The 17,108-nt window shown below is 38.4% G+C and overlaps 1 long non-coding RNA gene across 1 annotated transcript; it reads right to left on the reverse strand.

Moving 5' to 3' along the window:
• Positions 1–3,740: 3,740 nt before the first annotated feature.
• On the reverse strand, positions 3,741–16,790 carry LOC137502674 (uncharacterized). Its single transcript, XR_011018823.1, has 3 exons — positions 16,689–16,790; positions 14,623–14,729; positions 3,741–4,007 (listed from the first exon to the last, which is right to left on the reverse strand). It is a non-coding gene; the product is annotated as an uncharacterized lncRNA (long non-coding RNA).
• Positions 16,791–17,108: the final 318 nt, after the last annotated feature.

Here is a 17,108-nt window from a genome sequence, read left to right on the forward strand (position 1 = left end):
TGAACCAGATAAAAGCACTTCACATATATAGTTTCGATTTATATATATTTTTAATGACATTTTTTATTAACAATTTGGAACTTATTAAACAAATTCATAACTTTACAATCGTTTGCTCCAACCATTCCATCCTGGTTCAGTACTTAAGGAAAAGGTGTAAATACAAGTGGTAAAAATATCAAAGCTCTAAACTTAATTCTTCCTGAGATAACGGGACACCTTTTTCGTCAAATTAACATTATCAAGATAGGGCTTTCCGACTCCCCTTAAGTTTTTAAGGATTTCTGGTCCAAAAAGGGTAAGTCACATGAGGACAATATGGACAAGGAAATTATTAGTTCACCAGAAGGCAATATCGTAGAAGTAGAGAAAGTGAGGTTAACAAGAAGTAAGGCTGCAAATCTGACAGAGGGTAAAAGTAAAAAGTAACTAGAATAGAAACTAGGATGTGAACAACACAGGAATTGAAGAGGTGTAACAATTAATTGCTGAAATGCCATTATTACCTTTGTATAGAGTTGGATTGCATCAGAATGTGAAGTCCAGGTAGACAGCTTTAATATATACAGCAAGACTAGAGAAAGGAGAGCTGACATGTGAAGATATTCTGGAGGAATACTAACTTAACACGTTCACTCCCGGCCGCTTCCTAGCAAATTCCAAGCGTAACGTTTTCTTCGAACATTCTTCACACAAACAACCTTAGATACGAAATGTATACTGAACTTTGAAACTTGATATTTTTGTCACCAAACGCCCTAAGGCAATGGTAATAAGGGACAACGTATAGGAGGAAAAGAACTCATGGAAACACAAATAGAAGTAGCTCTAAGAAGAAAAATACAGACGAATCAGAAGGGTGATATATTGGTTTTGTCTACAGCCATCCTGAAAGTTACCCATTTGCAAAGAAAGATGTCTTTCCAGGAAATGGCAACAGAAGGAAACAGATTAAGAAATACGGTATGTACGGAAATGTAGGTATTGTGCTAATGTGTGACTTCAGTGCGAGGATTGCAGCTTGTAATCCATTGTATTGTAAAGAAGTAGAAGAAATGGTTAAAAATTTATGATGAAGAGTATAACACGTACGGCAAAAAATTAATAGATCTGTGTGGCTCAAGAGAATTGTATATTTTGATTACGAGAACAAACGGATAACTTGACATATACTGTTCAACAGAAATGCGAGGAAATATAATAAACATAGTATAATCTTCAAGGGAGGCATTACCACTCGTCAAAAGTACAATAGTTAACGTCTGGGCAGAATCTGACCACTTACCACAAACAATTACTGTCATCTGATAAGCATGGAAAAATCAAGGAAATATTAAAAGGAGATTAGTGCCCAATTTCGGATGGAGGGAAGACCTCAGCAAAAATTTTGAGGATTACTTTAGAGGGAGAAGTTTTGAAATTATTATCGTAAGAATATGACATACGATTCAAAATAACCAAATATATGCGACAATATAGCTGATATAAAATACTATATTGATAGAGGAACAGAAGATGTGAATGCAGGAGATTGGGCTGCCAAGAAAAACTGCATGTTACAATAAAATTTGAAATTGCGTATGGCTTTTAATGCCGGGAGTGTCCGAGGACAAGTTCGGCTCGCCAGATGCAGGTCTTTCGATTTGACGTCCGTAGACGACCTGCGCGTCATGAAAAAGATGAAATGATGAAGACGACACATACACCCAGCCCCCGTGCCAGCGAAATTAACCAATTAAGGTTAAAGTTCCCGACCCTGCCGGGAATCGAACCCGGGACCCTTGTGGCCAAAGGCCAGCACGCTAACCATTTAGCCATGGAGCCGGACGTATGTTACAATGAAGAATGCAGAATGAAAAGGGCGGAAATAACGAGAGCATTAAAATCATACAGGAGCGATTTCAGGTATCAATAATGAATTTTTGAAAGAAGTACTGCATTTGCAGTCTTCTGGACAAGGCCTTCGGAACAGAGCGTCGGCGTTAGAAGGTAGGTGACCTTTGCGTGCTCGACCATATATTGTAGCTGTACCGGTACTGCTTTAGTCTCTTCAGCCATCGTGCAAGCTGTCCTTCCGGGTTCTTGAAATTTAGAAGCAGTCTGAGTAATGCATGATCTGTCCTGATGAATACTTGGCAATACAGGTACTAATGGAAATGCTCGATTTCTTCACAATGGCCAGCAGCACTTTCCGGGAGGCGCATTTCGGATTTAGATAAGGCGTTATGGAAATATTTCGTTTTCCACAGAACGTCCCCAATGCCAAATTCGCTGGCGTCCATGTCGAACACAAATTTCGCCCCAGATCTGGGGCATTCCAATACCGGTCCTGTACAGAGTGCATGCTTCAGGTGGTCCAATGCTTTTTGGCATTCCTCCGTTCGGATGAACCGCTGGTGTTTCTCTGCAAGGCGATGCAACGGCTTGGCATTCTTGGCAAATCTCCAGACGAATCAACGGTAGTAAGTGCAGAGGCCCAGGAAACTTCGAAGTTGGGACTTTTCCTATGTAATGGCCTCTAGCATGTTCCGTCCTGCTCTCACTCCTATGTCTGCTTGCAGTGGCCGGTCCGACGCGATGGCTTCGCAGCGGTCAATCTATACACCAGGGTCGCAAACTCCAAATGTTGTGCCTTGATGGACGGCGATGTCGTAGACATACAAGTTGGAATGTAAGGCTGATAAGCGGTGTTGATCGAGGTCTTTGCTCATTGTTCCCCAGACCACAACAACAACCTCTGCAAATGGCAGTAACTTCGTCGCACTCTTATCGTATAATTTCTTTATCTCCTTTACAATTTGGTCTACTCATAATCACAAAAGAGGAGGTGGCACCAAACTCCCCTGTCATAGTCCAGTTTCATTTCTAAACAATTCAGTCTTTCAAACGGAGGCTTTTTGCTGCTGACGCAGCAGTCCAGATTGTGATTATAAAATTGTTTTAAAAATAATGCCTGGAGATTTATTGAGTTCCGTGGAAAGAAAATAAGAAGTTTAAGGATTATTATCTGATGTTTACACCATCTGTAACGGCCATTTCTTGGCCCGTTATAGAGAATGACATCCTACAAATAAACTGTACTCATAAATAACATTTCAGTTCCCTTCAGATAGTTTCTTACCAGATTGGTAGAAACGGTCCGTCGGTGGAAAAATGTATTGCACCTGTTCATCTTCCGGTACAAAAAGTGCTTCCTTCATTTTCTGCAGCAGCCATTGCTCACTTTGCTTCGTTTTAGCTTGTTGTGCTGTGCAGCCTGAGTTTTGCACAAGAAAAGTGGAATGTTCGTGTAAAATAGTATAGAAGGTCCCCAATCTCAAAGTGGAATACCGAAACCCTGCATTTCATATTTTTTTAAAGAACTCTCTTCGACAACACTTAATCTCTTGTCAAACTGCCTGCATTAGGTTTCTCACCCCGAAGTATTCTAATCCTTTGTGAGTTTGGTTTGTCAAAAAGCAAGGACCATTCACTCGTAAAACTACGCTTATTCAACATTAGTGCTGATAGTGTAATGTTGGGGGAAAAGGCAGGGAGAGGGAGTGGTTTTCCAGTAATGATCTTTTAATAAATAAGGAAAAACTAAACATTTCATTTGTGGAAGAGTCCCAGAGACACTTCGTTGTTTTTATGTTCAAGCCACTACCTGGAAAGGATCTCACAGAAAAATACGAAGTACAGCCGCTCGAAATAATTAAATGAAGCATCCATCGCTTATGCAATTAGAAGTAATAGAAACATTGACCTTTCACATAAATTTATTTATTCATTTTAATTTGATCGTTGTAAATTTTGATCAATTATCAAAAAGTTTTTAATCAGTAGTAAGAGATTTATAAATTACAATGTCGTCTTTTCTCAAATGTCCAATGTTATATGTCTCCTGGAACGTTTGCACCGTCCACAACATCGGGTAGTTTTGCTGAATATAAATCATGTGGGAAGAAGGTTTGTAGTCGTAGAATCATCTTTCGTTTAGTATGGCGTCATATTTCCTCGCTGACATCCTGTAAATATGAAAACGCGTATTTAAAAGATGATCACATTTTGACTAAGAGGACCGTAATACATTAAAGTACAGTGTCACAGATAGTGTTACTGGGCGCGTCTTCAGATGCCAAGAGTTTCTCAGAATATGCGCTGAGTTTCAGGTCAGCTAGAGGAGAAGGAAGTCATCAATCTAAAAGACATGCGTACAGTTGTAATCAGAGCAAAATAAATATATATCAGCCAATACTAAATTAAATGAAACATTACGGTACAACTCTGATTGGAAATACATTTACAATGGTGATTTTCAAGGTTAAAATATAAAACGGAAGATGTTTTACGATATTTGTAGTAATTAGGAAATGTTATACTCTGGGAAATTATTTATAATAAGTTATTAATTAATAATAACATTAATGAATTCCCTTGCTTCTTGTTGCAAGCACTTCAACAGTGCATGTAAGGTACGTCAAATTTCTGCCACACGTTATTACCAAGTGAAAAATCACACAAAGAGCAGCGATTTGTAATTAACCACAAAGGCTCTTTAAACCCTTTACGAACAATCGTGCAAGACTATAGAGAATTCAGTGTCATTACGAATACGAAGTAGCAGAGTACAATGACGTCTGGCCTCCGGAGAGACATGATGCATGTCTTTTGAACTGACGTCTGTGGAGACAGGGCCTTACCTAAGATGAATTATAATGCCTCCGAGCCATAGGAGTTAACTAATGAAAGATAAATTCCCTGACATGGCCGCGAATCTAACCCGGGACCTCTTGGACCAAATTCCAGCCTGCTAACTATTTAGCGATGGAGCCAGACAACAATCTTAATAAACGACTCGCAGTGGTTAGAGATATTTAGAATCAGGGCAAATTGAAACATTGTCTAAGTAACTTAGCTGACTTTGAAAACAGGTTTCGCACTGTTTTCGAAACATTCAATGAAAATGTAAGAGAAAAATAATTTCTTATGCGAAGGAAGATATTGACAAAGTTCAAATGATTACACTTAAAAAGACGATATGAGCAATGCCACTCAGCTTTCTAGAAGGGCCAGACAACGTGCTCGTTGGAACAGGATGGAATTTGTTATTCATGGAGATACCAAAATTATTTCTGAGACAATGATGTCTACTGATAATGCATCTCAAGTATTACGAAGGGAGAATACAAAGGAAAAGGAATTACAAACTGTATCCTGTTTTAGAGACCAATTACTACTTATTCTCTTATTAAATGAATCCTAGGTCTCCCTAGCACAAGGTGTGTCACTTTACCTTCAGGGATTAATCGTCGCTCTATTATGAGACAATATCGTTCAAATAGAAATTGCAAAGAAGATTCCAGTTCACTATGAATTGTCAGAAATACACCAACATTGATCAATATTGCTTTCAGTTTTATATTTAAAGAACTGTGAGCGAAATTTTGCTTCAAAGCATGGCCATCTTTAAAACTAAACCCTCGAATCGATTTGCTTAGCTGCATTTGATGATGATGACTTATTTGCTTTCGATGATCTACATTGAGACTCATGGCACCTGAACAATTCTTTGTAGGTTTCCGCTTTAGAACCTGGAGACATATCATATAAACACCGGTAAGGAATCATAATTTTCCCCTTGGTAATATTTTAGTAGCAGAGAGTCTGAGTGAAGTTCGGTCACCCAACTATTCAGTATCATTCTGTTCCTTTCGACTGCCGTACATTCTGCCCCATCTCACCTCGTGCCGTTTGCCTCGTTCACCCTGTACAGTAGGAAGCAATGATTACATACCTCAGTATCATAAATAACCTACGGCACAACGATGTATCCTTGTCGCATGGATATAAATTTTCTTTGATTAAATCTAGTTTAAACGTAAGTCCTCTAACGTTTTGATGTTAAATACTAACGTTACAGTTAGCTAGGCACGGAGTGAGTTGGACGTGAGGTTGGGGTCATGCACCTGTGAGCTTTCTGTTCGGAAGATGTTGGGTTCAAACACCTCTGTCGTAGCCCTGATAACGGTTTCCCTTTTTCACACCAGGAAATATTTGGGGCTGCACCTTAATTCAGGCCACGGCCGCTTCCTATCCACTCCTAGCCCTTCACTATCCCATTGTAGCCTTATCTGTGTCGGTGCAACGTAAAGCAGGTTATAAGTCAGGTAGTCAGTCAGCCACCGTTTTATAATTTTTCTACGTCTTGCCTTAGGCAACATTAATTGTTATAGAACTCAGAACGTTACTTTTCCTCATACTTATCGTTCCATTTCTCTCCAATGAGAATTCATCATTCGCTCCTTCAGTGCCTTGCTTGCGCTAAAAGCCTTTGTCGGGAAGACACCAGACGTTCATTGTTGTACACAACAGTGACGACTGTCCCTTGCCAAGACCATTTTATGTCTCATGGAAAGGTTCCGTTTCGCAGGACGATGTTCCATAAGGAGCTCTTTATTAGAGCGTCGCACAAACGTAACGACGATCCCGCTACCTCTTTGACTTGGCAGTTTCGGTAAACGATGGCAAGCGTCTATCAAGTCGCTCATTATATCTACATCTGGTGCCTCTCCTACTTGCTTTACTGAAATCATGAGTGAAATCCTGGAAGCTATGAATTTCTAGACTACAGTATACTCCAGTGTACATTGGTGTGAAGATTGTAGGAGAGACTAATAAAGAATTCGAGATATGCTGATGATACAACTTTGCTGGTGGAAACAGAAGAATATCTAAAGCTTTTAATTTCCCGCATGAAAGTTGAAAGTGAAAAAATGGGCATCTATCTCAATATTTAAAAGAACAATATTATGACTAAGGGTGAGCGTGGCAGAGTTTGTGTAAAGCTGAATTGGGAGGAGACAGAGAGTGTGGAGGATTTCATATTCTTGGGAGCCAAAGTCAGTTAAAGTAGAGATTGCGGTCCTTATATTAAAAGACGGATTTCGCTTGAATGAATAGCTATGATGACTTTGTCCCCGATAAGGAAGAGCAGATGTATCGGTTTGACTACCAAGTACATATTAGTTAACGCAATTATATTCCTACTGTTCATGTAGGGATGTGTGGACGCTGGAACTGGCAGACAAAAGGAAGATCGACGCACTTGAGCTCGGGTGTTTTCGAAGACCCTCACGAATACAATTGACAGCAAAAATCACCAATTAGGCAGTTTTAGAGAAGGTAACTACACTTCTAGGCTAGGTAGGCTACTCCGGCGGTTGAAACTCTCATTGGCAGGAGCGCTATGACGTCACGCTGTATGAACGATAGCAGGTAGGGTACGCATTCGCAGTACAACAAGCCAGTCAATTCTCGCACCTGTGAACCATCTTCGAAATTTTTCATCAAATAATAATCTGGTTCAGTAAGTTTCGATAAGTACCGGTACTGAACCCATAATTCTACGATGGTAAAACATTATAGATAAATATTGCAGCTACAAAAATCTTTTGGTGCAGTCATGTTTTTTATTGTGAGATTATCTCATCCTCCCAAGACCGTTCGACAGAACTCACCGTGGCGAGCGAGCCACCCTCTCGTGATATGCTGGGACACTTCGGCTAATTTCGAGTACTGACTAATTTAACAATATATAGAAAAGCTTCACAACGGGGGATTTTGGCAACATAGTTAATCCAGGAATAAAGAATTGAAAATAATAATAAATATTAAATGAAGACAGAATCCACAGGGTGAAAATGAATGTAATTAAGCCTGGAGGGAATTTAGCGTCTGCGTTGGCAGATTAGCGACGCGTGCGAAGGACAAATCCTTAGAAAGCGCGCGAAGTTACGTGTCAGATATTAATTCATTAATTACGCCCGTTGCAAGAATGGGATAAATATAAAAACAACACCATTGTGAATTGTAATTTTGTTTGAATTTTTGGAATAAATTTCAGGAAGATTGGTCCAGCCGTTATGAAATTAGAAGATTGCACCGCAAGACTTCATGACCAGGGCTGCGTCATCTCAGATCTTATAAATAGACCCCCTATCAGTATACACACACTCTGTCTGAAAATTTGAGCGGAGGAACCCACGTTGCTTGTCTCCGAGAAAAGTGCGGTATTTTGTTTCCTCAGAATAACATGTGTTGTAAATTCATGAGGATGACTCGACTTAATTTACTTGAAAATGATATAAAATTTCCTGAACTTCCGCCGACGAAAACCGTGAAGGCATAGATATTTAACTAAAATACGTAGCTGGTTTCATTTATTCCATGGTGTGTTGGAAATTATCAAAGGAAGTTTGGAGACTAGCCAGAGACAGGGTCGAGTTTGATATCTCTTGAACACTTGGCCTAACTCTGTGGGTGAGAAGATAGCTCCCGCAAACAGTTTAACATACGTTCGCGTGATAAAGGGCGAGAATAGTGCATCATTTGTGGTATTTTTATTAATAAAGAGTGTAAATCTTGGTAATAAGACGTAGGTTATAAGAAGAAAATGTATTCTCCAGTCATGTGCGGCTGAATCTGAGGCAAGCTGGCTAATATGTAACCAGGACTCCAAGATGACTCCATCAACAGGTCTATCTATTTTATATTAATGTTGTAGATAAAATGTAATTTATTTGTACCACGAAAATTTTCCTATGCTTGTGTTGAATAAGTATTTTAAAATGTTCAGGCGAAGTGTTTATTGTTGTTGTCGTCGTGCGAAACTTTTCAGTGCGGTAAAAATCACGTTAAGAAACTTTAAAAATGCGAAGTTTAAATATCGTGCTAAAAATGGAAGAAATATTGTTCAAGCTGATAAAAGTTAGGAATAATGATAACGGTAATATAATCGTGGTAAACATGATAAAATCAAATATCATATGAGTTCAGAATAATAATAATAATAATAATAATAATAATTACATCAGTATACATTTTTCTATGTTAAAACATGTATTTAACAGTAGTGTCGAACGAGATTTGCGTATTTACCGAAATCCAGTGAAGTCTGATAATGTTATATTTATTTTTTGGGAAGTTTAAATATTTGTAACACCGTGTATTTTGTGATACAGAAAATGACGGTACGGTATGTTATCTTTGTTCTTGAGGCCGGAAGGATGGCATGAAGTAAGTTAAAAGGTTCTCGTAACGTTGTTCGTCATGGGAATATTCGTACTTGAAAGTTTTAGACAGGAAGAAATTGATTGTGTTGGAAATGAAATTTTATGAGAATAGTTATGAAGACTCTGAAGGCATAGGAAGCCTGTGTTTTATGATTATAGATGCAGCCGTGATGATAGGCTATGGAGAAGGATTTTGACACAGGCTGTATTTGTAGATGGCGGAGAATTTTTGAGACAGGCTGTATGTTAAAAATGTGATATCTCTGAGACAGGCTGGATACGATGTCCGAAACCCCTGACTGATTTAATGGTGGTCGGATTCTAAGTGAGTGCGTTGTAACTCCTATTATGATTTCAAGTCGAAATTTTCCCATGATAAACAATTTCTGTATAAGAATGTAGCTCTTGACAGTTAAGTTCAAATGACGATTCTATGTAAAACCAGCATAGTGCATTTTATGATAAGTGACCTCACGAACAAAGGGCGTTCTGAAACACGGCTGTGGTGTTATTTAATTATTGTAACAAAATTCCATTCAGTATATTTCTTTTATTACGAAACGAAATTATCATTTAATTGAAAACATTGTGGGATGGAATATTGGACGGTATTAAAATTTGGCTGTGTAGATCCATGGAAAATTCGCTTCACTGAACATTTCGTGGATAGGAATGTTTGGAATGTTGAGAATGGTAGGCCGTTAGGAAATCTCATGCCTGGATTACACTGAATGTCGTATTGGTGGTGATTACAGTTTTGGCAATATTTACGTAAAGTTAGACGAGCGTTGAACTTATTCTTTATTTTCCGAACTTCACTGCGTGTGTTGAGGTTGTGTTTGAGTCATAGATTAAAGTAGCCGCGCGTTGTTGATTTCAGTTTCACGTTTTTATAGGAAGGAATTGTCATAGTTATGTTTTCAGACTTGAGTTCATTCTGTTGCAAGTTTCATTTCATTGTGCTAGAGTTTCGACAAGGTTGAAAGTTAAATATCAGCTATTGTGTTTGAAGTTACGATTTCGCCTGACATTGTAAAGACTGTATAGACATCCAACGTTAGATTTAGGATGTTGTGCGTGTCATATGAATATACGAATTAGTAGACATCCCAGTTTCCGTTCAACAATAGATTTATGATACTGCTATATTATAGAATTTATTGTTAGGGTGTGTAGTCACTACGTAGGCTCGACGACAGGATTAGGGTGCCGTCTGTATATAGTCAAGTCCTAGGTTAGGTGTTTTGCGAATTGATTTGAACGATGTTAGTGTCTGCAGTAGTGATTATAAATGCGAAGAATGTTAGCAAAGTATTATTGAGGCCATTTTTCGGCATAATCCTTACTAGCCGGAAGGTGTTTACATAACAGCACGGAACCACTAATGGAATGAATGTAAGAGATGTCCAGCGTGGATACTTAGCTAACTTGTACATATTTTATGTGGAACACCATTCGACTAAATGTTTGTTTACCTTTTTAATGTGTCAAACATGGCTACATAACTTCAGTGAATTGACTGGTCAAAAAGTTAAAATTAAGCCTACAATCAAATTTCACAATAGGCCCTAATTATATATTACAAGAACAACATTTATTTTAACAAATTAACCTTTTAATTAGAAATATTAAGGTATACGCCTCATAGAATAATGACCATTCCCATTTTACTTACCTTTAATTTGTATATATATATATATATATATATATATATATATATATATATATATATATATATATATATACTATTTTAACACGTTGAGTGCCATACGACCCCATATGGGTACGTGAGAGTAGTCAAGTTTTTGAACTTCACGTCCCCATATGGGGTCGTACCTTCGTTCTAAATCGAGAACTGTGCGAACCCATTTGGGTGCGCAGTAAGTATGTGATTCGAAGCTGCATAAGTTATCTTCCTGCCATCTGCAGGTCGTCTATTTAAGTACGTGGATAGTCCACCTTCCATTCCTCAATTCCTGTTTTGGCGCGACCCCATATGGGTACGTCAAGAGTGCTTTGTAGGGTGACAAAATCATTGTCTATCTCGCGCACGGATTGTTTATGTAAGTGTTTAGTGCTGTGAGTTTCCTGTTGTTTTTAAGTCGTTACGAGTAAATCGAGGGGTAAAGTACTTAGTACAGATAGTCTGGACGATATATCGAACAAGTCGAGCAATAATGTAAACGAAGTATATAGTTACAGTGATTTTGAATCCAGTACAGAGCAAATAGCGATTTCGCACGTTCATCCATATTGATCAATTATATTCTTCAGCATACACATCCCCACTTTATTCCGGGTTTCCAAGCCAGCTGTTGCAACAATTATGACCGTCTTCAACGATATAGTCACTGGTTTCCAATGTTGCACATCCATCGCTGCTAGGTTCTCTTACTCAAATTAAATTTTATACAAATGAAATTATATTCTTATTCAATATTCCGTAACTACTAATTCTTCTTATAACACTATTCTCTTACATCCTAATTAACCAAATTTACATGATTTTCACTACTTTATATAACAACATTTTATACGAAAATTTCCTAACCTAAAATCGGAAGATCGTCATTTACAAATATTTCCTGACCTAAAATCGGGGATCGTACTTTTTACGGCTCTAGTATGAACAAGCTAACACATCTCTCATAATCAACAGCATATAACGCGTCCCTGCAAAGGAAGAAGTAAGTATGACCGAGCGTCGGGACAGTAACTACTGTATAAGTGCGACCCCATATGGGGGCGCGTGTACGTGTACAATTCGTAATGACCAATACGACCCCATATGGGGTCGCAATATTTTACCTAATATACATAATAAGTTGACCTAATATATCATAAATACATCCTCATTTCAGCGATCATTTGCTTGGTTGAGCCTGTGAACGCTTTGGCACCAGGGAGTAACTCGATGTTATTAGCTCACGGCACTAGGCGGCAATCCTATGAAATTCGGTCTGGCACTCAACGTGTTAATCATATAATGTATATTTTTAATCCACCATTGTAATCACACCATAAGAATCATGATCTATACTGGTCTTTGTTTAATTATTCTCGGCTGATGATGACAGGTAATCTGTCGAAACCGGTACCGAATGTACAAAAGTTGTGATGTTTTAACTGTAATGTAAAACTTTCACACATTATATTGTATTGAAAAGGTGGAACTTATTGTCCTTTCTTTGATGTAAATCTTGTTTCAATACGGAACCTAAATATGAAATTCTTAACGTTAAATACTTTCTTGGCTGTGAAGATAAAGTCCGTAGCCACTTCTGATTGAAGTTTTATGGTGATTGGAGTTTCTAGAATTTAATACATCGAATACGTCACTAACCAGCTAGAAGAACACAATTTTATGGTCTTTGAGCAGGAAGTATTTAACTGCCTTACGAGTACGCCCAGAGAAAGCTGTGCAGCAAATCGTAAATTTTCACGAGATCGTACAGTTACGTTCAGGTGAACGTCATTGAAAAGATACGTTGGGGTTAGTTCCCCACATTGGTGTGCAAAAAATTATTGTATCATACCACTATGTACTTCAGTTCCGTCGGGCAACAATTGACCTTTCTTTAAGAAATGGTTCCTCAAGATCTTTAAAAGAAGAGGCACATTACAGAAAACCCACAATTTTATTAATTTGTGCACGGGATTATAAAAGAAAGCGTTGGCCATATTTACATTCAGTTCTTTCCAAACTTTAACGTTTTTCTCTTCCATATCGCATATTACGGCAACAACATTAATGTTGGCAAGCTTCAATATTTGTAATAATGTCCTGCAGAAGTTCGGCTGTCATCGTCTTGTCAAAGTCATAATGCACAGGTTTTTTCCATTGAAAAACAAACCTCGAACCATGACTACAAGGACGTTCTTGTTGGAACAAATACGAGGGCCAATATTCATCTCACCAAAACCCAAGACAGCATACTTTTTCAGTCCATGAAAATTTACTGCGCGATACTTCAGCAAACGGATCACTTTCTTCAAAATACCAGGTCTGCATTTCCGTTTTCGTATCCACTTCTGCAATGTAGATCTAGCAGTTAAAGGAGTGTTCCTTATTCTGAGGTACGCATAATCCTTCTTAGATAGTGCCCTCAGTGCAAAAGAGTTCTCCAAATGTCTTCTGAGGACCATTTCACAGATTTCTCCGCAGTTACGAGACATCGTATCTGTCCTGTTGTAAAAGAGTTTGATAGTACTTTTCTCTACCTCTTTCGAAATAATATTTTGTGCCACTTCGGGTGGTTACGGTCGTATTTTTACTGATATGGCATACTGTGGACCTCTACATTTTAACCGCGTTTCTTTAAGCTTTCAGCGTCACCAAAGTAGCAGCATGCCTCCTTTTTAATTCTTCAACTTGTTTTTGAAGTTTTTCTATTTCTTCATCCTTATTATGTCCAGTTGCGTCAGTAATAGTTGACTGGTCGACTTTTTTCTTAGGGGATAATGTAGTGAGAGTAGACGTGGCCTTCTGTCTTCATGTCGTCTGTCTCATTCAGTGGAGACCTGTGGAGTGCCAGTACATAGAACACTGGTTTGGACATAATTAGGTCAAAGTTTACAAAACAGCTTATCAATTATATTGGAGGACATATATGGAAGTAAACAAATGCATACCTGTGACGTAGTTTCACTTTTACTAGGTCCTTTGGTAGTAAAACCTCCATTCCAGTTGAGAATAAACTGAGACGGTACAACACCTGGGCGCAGAATTTTCTTGATGAGCAAACCGAAAAGCTTACTTTTTCATATATCGCTCGTAATCCTTCGGAAGGGAATGAACAGAATATACGCGAGAATTGTCCGGATTAAACTTATCATTTCGCTTACAGAGAGAAAGCGACAAACGCTTTAACTCGTCATTTTTGGAAAGCTGTGATACGTAACATCGCCACAATTAAATCAGTAATTACGACACTGCACCACAGCACAATAAATACGACTTTTAACGTTTCCACTCATCATTTTCACTGCACGGGCTCACACCAGGTTAAATCACAAAGCAGAACTAACTGAAAAGTTCGGCAGCAGAAACACGTGTTTCGTCAGCAGGAGGATGAGTGCTGACTTCATACCGCGTGATGTCACGCAGAAGACGGCCTGGAAGAGAAACAATTGAGCGCGATGCGAGAAGACACCCGCCTGATTGGTTGGTATGATTATGAAGCTGAGACTAGCATGTTATGCGATCAGATTCATTAGAAGACGTAATCATGCTAGAAATGATCAGTGGTACATGAAGACCAGATCGCCAGAAGACTCGTTGGTGAGACACCATTAAAACAAACAACACCATAACCCTAGAGCAGCTAAAGGAAGCAGTGTGGAACGGGACTACTTGGAGAGTGCCAATTCATAGAATCGCCGATGGTCGGATTATTCGACTGAACGGATGACATTATCATACTACAGGAATACTCCTATGATTCAATAGCCCCGGTTTCTAGAGCACTGAAATTTTATTTTAAATTTACTTTCTTTTGATTAAGTTTTGCTTTGCCTAGCCAAGGAATCGGCATTACCATCTAGCTTCTCGTGACATAAATTTAGTTACCTTTATCGTTCCTCATGTCCTTCATTCATAGACTGTATTTGTTCCATTAAAGCCCGTAGTTGTTCTGCGATGTCGCTATGAGGAGATGCGGTGGTGTCTCCTTCCTCCTGTTCGGTGTGAAAACAAAGTGTCATGTTAATATTTACAAAATATAGACACGTAACGATATACTATATTTCTATATAGCATTATAGATATTATACAGATGTCTGTCTGTCTGTCTGTCTGTCTGTCTGTCTGTCTGTCTGTCTGTCTGTCTGTCTGTCTGTCTGTCTGTCTGTCTGTCTGTCTGTCTGTCTGTCTGTCTGTCTGTCTGTCTGTCTGTCTGTCTGTCTGTCTGTCTCTTAGGACATCAGCCCAAAGGCTGGATGGATCCTCAAATAGCACCACCAAAGTTTATGCGGTTATAAAGAAACCCCAATAACCAATGGCAGCACCAAAATGAGGCGTACTAGGCAAGATGAGGAGTGAGGTAGTTTTCCACTGCTTTCCTCACTGGGTCAGAAAGTACTATTGCAGCTCGACAGATCCTATGAGCAGCATCTTTCATAACACTCAGATGCACTAGTCTTGCTCTGAATGTCATTACTCAGCACTACCCATACCCCAGCAGCTTCCATATTGTCACAGCCATGGATGTTGACTGGGAATTCGGTGGAAGCTACACTTTACTCTGGCCTGTGCCAAGTGTTGGAGGCAAAAGTACTGTATCCATCAAGAAATGACCGCAGGCAGATTATACAGATATGGAAATAGAAATATATTTATTTAAAGTTAATTAAAAGTAGGACCAGAGGTCACTTTGAATGTAACTCACGGCCAATCAAACTTAAATATATAAATTAAAATACACAATCTAATAAAGTTAATACACAAAAACTAAGATACATTTTCCCACTGAGGATATAAGATTAAAAACTAGACATCTAAGAGATTACAATATTACTTTTACCATTTCATAAACATTACCCATACTAACAAGGAAAGGGAGGCGTAAGAGAAAGCTAAGAATTTTAATACCGAGGATGAATTAAGAATAAAACTGAGATTCTAAAATGTGTTCTGGAGATTATGATATTTCGTACTATTTAATTAATTTGGTGAAAATTCACTATCATGGCTTAATGAGTGGAAAGGTAGCGGTATTTAACACATTTTATTCTGAGTTCAGACACTACTTTGCTGTATTTCATATAAAGATCATTACATAATTATGAGGCAGTGGCAATGAACGACTTACTGCACTTGACAGTACGATGCTGTGGAACATGAAGGCTGTTATTGTAAACCTATTGTGCCGATCATACACTTGACTCATCTGAACAAAGGACTTGGTCAAATATGAGGGAGCACTTGATATTACTCAGCAGTAAGCAATCAGTTGAGTATGGTCGTCTATCTCTGAGTTTCTATCCACTCTGCGCCTTTGTAGTAAGATGTTATGTGACAGTCTTCACGAATATTGAAGACTAATCGCACACAGGCATTCTGAATATGCTGGAGTTTGGCATTATATTTCTCTGAGATATCGCTGTAAATTACAGCACCGTAATCTAAAATAGGATATTCCATAGTTTGGATCAACATCTTTCTTACCGAAAAAGGAGGATACCTCAAGTTTCGTCGAAACTGATGCAATGTAACAGACACTTTCTTGACCAAATGCTTGGCATGAAATGTCCAGGACAGTGTGTTATCCATTAGAATACCTAAAATACTTAACATATTCCTGATACCTGAATGCAGAACCGTTTACAATTACTGGAGGAATGTCATTGTTGTAAAGATTTGATAAATTTATTCGATATCCTAGAAAAATAGCTAAGGTTTTTTTTCATTTAATAGTAAATTATAACTTAGTGTATATTGATGTAGTCTTCATATCTCTAGATTTATTTTACTAATAATTTCGTCGACACGATTCACAGGAAAGTGGTAATAGATGTGTAAATCAACGGCGTACATTTGATGCCTCATGTGGCGTAAAACGCTTAGATATGCCTAACTCTTCTCCATTCCGCGCTAATGAAAATTACCACGAAACCTTATTGCCGGCGCCGACTTACCTTTCCCATGGACATGGACAATCGCCGATGCAATGAGCAGCAGGAGCAGAATAGGGAAGTATCTCATGACGAGAAGTATGGCTTGCTAAGCAGCGTACGTTGTATTACGTGTAAAGTTTAAAACTTTTACTCCATTTATAGCTGTACTGCAGCGTTGGACGATAAATAATGTAATTTCACTATCTTTCACAAAGATAAGATTATATTGTTACCATTGTTGTTACATAAAATTGATGGCATTCACTACACGTGCAAACGAAGATAGCGACGGTGACTTTTACTAGCGGTAAATCAGTCAGTTATTGTAAAAATGTGGTCTTTACGTCACATTTCCGATGACTCGCCTATTTACTCATAAATGAGCAAAATCTGAAACAAAGGGTATTGATCGGTTAAACCCCCCTATACCCTTAGATCTGC

Source organism: Anabrus simplex, chromosome 1, assembly GCF_040414725.1.
Source record: "Anabrus simplex isolate iqAnaSimp1 chromosome 1, ASM4041472v1, whole genome shotgun sequence".
Taxonomy (NCBI): Eukaryota; Metazoa; Arthropoda; class Insecta; order Orthoptera; family Tettigoniidae; genus Anabrus; species Anabrus simplex.